Here is a 5,459-nt window from a genome sequence, read left to right as displayed (position 1 = left end):
ATTCGTCTGTTTGCAAAAAATTCGCCCCATAATTCAAAAGCAACTACTATGGGGAATAACTCGAGTAGAACTATATTCTTGGTTGCCTTATTGGCAACCCAGAATGGGGGCCAAGAACCGCAGCACCAATGGGTGCCCCAGATCGCTGCAAAACCGAGCGAACCTGCTGCATCCGTGTAAAGGTCAAGGTCAGCTGAAAAAATAAAATCTTCTTGGAAAAAGGTACGACCATTATAATCGGATAAAAACTGAGACCAGACTAAAAGATCATCTTTTAGATCTGAAGTAAGGCGAATATGGGAAAACGGGGATTTAAGACCAGACATGGCCATAGATAATCGCCTGGAAAAAATTCTGCCAACCGGCATCACCCTAGTGGCAAAAGCCAGTAAACCTAGAAAAGACTGTAGCTCCTTTAACAATACTTTTTTACGACGCAAAAACAGAAAAATCGCATTTTGAATCCTAGTTATTTTAACCAAAGGGAGCTGATATTGACACAGCCTAGTATCAATACTGATCCCAAGGAATTCTATAACCGTGACCGGAAAAACTGTTTTTTCAGTGGCAATTGGCACACCAAAAAACTTAGAAATGTTTAAAAATAATTTTAGCAATAAAAGACAAATGGGAGAATCAGGGGGTCCTACGAACAGAAAGTCATCCAAATAGTGGATAATCCCGTTGTAGCCTGCCTCATATGAGATGACCCATTGCAAAAAAGTAGCACAAGTCTCAAAATATCTACACGATAAGGAGCACCCCATGGGCAGACACATATCGTAAAAATATTTTTCTTCAAAACAGAAACCTAGAGAATTAAAACATTCAGGGGCAATGGGGAGGAGTCTAAATGCAGATTCAATATCAGTCTTTGCTAACAAGGCCCCGGTACCAAAATTCTTTATCAGCCTAATTGCATCGTCAAAATTTGCGTAGGATACAGAAGCCAAAGAATCATCAATCTCGTCGTTCAATGAATCACCCTTTGGATATGAAAGGTGATGAATTAGACGATAAGAATTGGGCTCCTTTTTGGGTACAATGCCCAAAGGGGAAATACGAAAATTCTTAAATGGAGGAAAAACAAAAGGACCCGCGACCCTACCAGCTGTTATTTCTTTAATTAATTTTTGTCTTACAACCTCACTATGTGTCAATACCGATTTTAAGTTACTTACTAGGCTGCAGCCGACCCCTGAAAAAATTGGAAGAGTGAAACCTGAGGAAAATCCCTTAATTAAAACCTCAGCTTTCTCCCTGTCTGGGTACAGCATTAGCCACGGGTACATGTTTTGCAGATTCACCGGAGTGCAAGCTTTTGGAGTTTTCTCTACCCTGGGTATGAGGAAAGTTTATTTTGAAACATTTTGTAACGGGGTGATTCCCGAAACAAAAGGAACACTCGTGCTTGTATCGGCACGACGTTGCCCATTTGCACTGAGATTCGTTATATGCATAACAAAAACCTTTTTTATAAGTGGGCGTTACATTCTGTACTGGTGACTGTCTTGAAAAAACTGGTTTCTGCGGAAGGATCAGGTTCATGCAGTGCGACGTCTATCCTCTGGTAACTCATCCATTTTTTTGTCACTTTTCCCAGAAAATTCTTTACCAGGGAGTAAAGTCAATAATTCAATAAAGTCGCCTTTCCAAATTTTTTCTTTTATATTGGCGGTCAAGTGAAAACCCAAAGGAGAGATTTCACATGGGAGAGGCTCTTTAAAAGAAATTTCAGGGATCTGAGAAGAAGTAGGATTAGAATGAAAAGAATCAAAAATGTTATCATTAACAGCACTAGCAGACTGAGATATGGTAGGTAAAGCCTGTGCTGATCAAACATTTGCAGGGGATAATTGTGACTGGCTAGCAATAACATTCTGTAATTTATTAACAGATTCCAATAATTGTTTAAAAATCAACTGGTTTGCTAACTCACCACTAGATGTCCCTGCTCCAGCTTGGGACGCTGAGCTGTCATTGCTCTGTGAGCTGCTAGCCGGCCTAGAAAGGAATTCTAGCCTCTGAGGCGCCGTCACATTGTCCAGCTGAGTCTGCCTGGCCACTGGTGACGCTGTCTGCTCCTCCATAGGAACCTGCAATGAAAAAAGATCCCTCCTTCCCCTCACTGGTAATTGACGGCCTCTACCCCTCCCTGTCGTGACGCGCACCGGAGATGGAGAGGCCGTCCTCTTCTTCTTCTGTATTCGCAGGCTGCTGCGTTAAGGGGTGGCGTCAGAAGTTCCGCCCAGGCTGGAAACCTCTTCTTCACGGGCCGCAGAGACAGCAAGGGAGCGCTCGGGTGGCTGGGTCCTGGAACACCTGTAAGGGAGAGATGGTGCCTGAGGTAGAAGCGGTTGCTGGAAAGCATCCGACGGTCCCGCAATATCTCCGTCTTCCTCCGCGACAAGGGCAGGTTCAGCCTCCATCTCCGCCAGGCACTTCTTCAGCCATTCTTCCCCACCGTCCTCCGCTGCTCGCTCCAGGATTCGCTTGATGAGTTCCTTCATGACCTGCCGGTAAGAGAGATAAAGAAGGGGGGGGATACCGTACTAGGCCCTGACTGAATAACCTTCAGAGCAGTGGGCTTATATAGCCCCCCGCACGTGTACAAAGCCCGGGAAACATGTGATTTCAAACACATGCAGAAAGCCCGGGTAACACGTGAGTTTGAACACCTGCACAAAGCCCGGGAAACACGTGACTCAGAAGCCTATTTTGCCCAGCAACATGACTCATCCTTTCAAAGTGACGTTTTTCCTGCCCAAGCTGCCAGCTACAGTATCTTCAATTGACCATTTTTTTTTTTTTGAGCAATACTGCCATGTATATATATATTATATTAATTTTATGGTTGTTCTGCCAGCCACAATCCCATGATGTGGGCACTAATTAATGCCCCCTTTCCATTGTTTTAGTTTTAGATAAATTAGTACAGGATTTGAATCTTTAATGCCCCGTACACACGGTCGTAATTTCCAGACTTTTTTCATCGGAAATTCTGATCGTGTGTATGCCCCATCTGAGTAATTCCATCGGAAATGCGATGAATTCCATCGGAGTTTGCATAGAGAACATGTTCTCTTTTCCTCTGATGGAATTCCATCGGAATTCTGATGTGAATTTGGTTGGACAAAGGTCTGATCGTGTGTAAGGGGCATAAGGGTTTTTACTACTGTCCTATTCATTTGTCTTAGTGAACATTGTTACAGAAACAGATGGAAAATTCAAAATAAAGAAGGGAGAGGAAATCCTCCATGTGGACATGTGTTCCCTGCTTTTGTGCCTAGACATTCATTTCTATGCAGAGGTTTTAATGGGGTTTTCTACATCTTTAATAAAGTACTTGTAATAATGTATTTATTCATCCAAAAATGGGTCTGTCCCCATTTTACATAAGTTTAGCCTGCCCCTGCCCCCTCCCCCCTTACAGTGCATATTTGATTTTAGAACTGAACATCGCTACAATGAATTGACCTACCACTGATTTGATGGCTCTCAATCTTTTTTCAGTTAAGGCACCCTTTAAAATTATAGATAATCTCAAGGCATCCTTTAAAATTATGGACAGTTTTGAGGCACCCCATTATAAAATGTAAAAAACTATTTTAATGCCCTGTACACATGATCGGTCCATCCGATGAAAACGGTCTGATGGATTTTTCCATCAGTTATCCGATGAAGCTGACTGATGATCAGTCGTGCCTACACACCATCGGTTAAAAAAAGATCATGTTAGAACGCGGTCACGTAAACCACGTACGATGGCACTATAAAGGGGAAGTTCAAATCCAACGGTGCCACCCTTGGGGCTGCTTTTACTGATTCTGTGTTACCGCGTGTTAGTAAAAGTTTGGTTAGAGCCGATTCGCGCTTTTCAGACTCTGTGCTTTGCAGATCGTTTTCTCGTGTTCAGTTTGTGCTTGTGGGTTCGTATCTGCCTTTCAGTGCTTGCAGTCAGGTCGTATCTGTTTTGCAGTGCGTTCCTGTCCGCTCGATTTCTGTTTTTCTTTACAGGCCTTGCTGTCCCTGGGTGCGTTCTGTTTTAAGTGCATTCTGACCAGCCAACCGGTTTGAAGCAATGTTGGAAGTGCGTTCTCATTCTCAAGTTCGTGCTGCGTATGGGCTGTCTTCTGCAGTTCATAATGTTACCCGATCTGTGGCCGTGAACAGGGCGAGGAGGAGTTCATGGGCCAAGAATTGGTTGAGCCAGCGTGACAAATTTTCTCATATGCCTCTGCTTAGGGAAATCCAGGAGAATAACCCTGATGATTTCAGAAACTTTGGGCCAGATTCACGTACTTCCGCTGCGGCGTAACGTATGTCATTTACGTTACACCGCCGCAAGTTTTAAGTGTAAGTGCTTGATTCACAAAGCACTTGCCTGTAAACTTGCGGCGGCGTAATGTAAATCCGTCCTGCGCAAGTCCGCCTAATTCAAATGGGGCGTGTACCATTTAAATTAGGCGCGTTCCCGCGCCGAACGTTCTGCGCATGCTCCGTTCGGAAATTTCCCGCGTGCTTTGCGTGAAATTATGGCGCCCCGACGTTTTTTTTGAACGGCGACGTGCGTTACGTCCTTTCGTATTCCCGGACGTCTTACGCAAAAAAAAATTGAAATTCGACGCGGGAACGACAGCAATACTTTAACATGGCTGGTCTAAATATAAGCCATGAAATAGCAGCCGTAAGTTTGCGACGGGAAAAGCCGACTAGCGACGACGTAAGAGAATGCGACGGACGCGCGTACCTTCGTGGATCGCCGTAAACAGATAATTTGCATACCCGACGCGGAAAACAACGCAAACTCCACCCAGTGGGCGCCGGAGTATTACACCTACGTTCTGAAGGCGTACAAAGTTGTACACCTGTCGGATCAAAGCCTAAAGCCATCGTAGCTTGTTTTGAGGATTCAAAACAACGCTACAACGCAGCAAATTTGAAAATACGCTGGAGTATCAGTAGATAAGCCGGCGTATTTCAACTGTGAATCTGGCCCTTTCTTCGTATGACGGACCCCGTTTTCCACCGTCTTTTGGATATTCTGTCCCCCTATATAACGAGGCAGGACACTGTGATGCGCCAAGCCATCACGGCCGAGCAGAGGCTCATTGCCATGTTGAGGTACCTGGCGACTGGGAGAAGCCTGCAGGACCTCAAGTTCTCGACAGGCATCTCCCCCCATGCCGACTTTTATTGAATAAAGACAACTCTTTGAAGTTCTTTTTGAGTGCGGCTGTCCATCATCTCTCCATTCTCTACATTTGCCTTGTGCATTGCCAGCACCTGGGTTTCCTGAAAGGTTCCTCAATTGCTCACAAGACTCACCTGGAGCGGGGACTCCCTTCCTCAGGCATCTCCACCCAGGCGCTTGGGATCATCATCCCGGAGACGTGTTCTGCCATCATACAAGTGATGCAGAAGGACTATATTAAGGTAAGTTTTCTCCTTTAACATCA

This window comes from Rana temporaria, chromosome 2 (assembly GCF_905171775.1).
Source record: "Rana temporaria chromosome 2, aRanTem1.1, whole genome shotgun sequence".
Lineage (NCBI taxonomy): Eukaryota > Metazoa > Chordata > Amphibia > Anura > Ranidae > Rana > Rana temporaria.
This window is presented reverse-complemented; position numbering follows the sequence as displayed.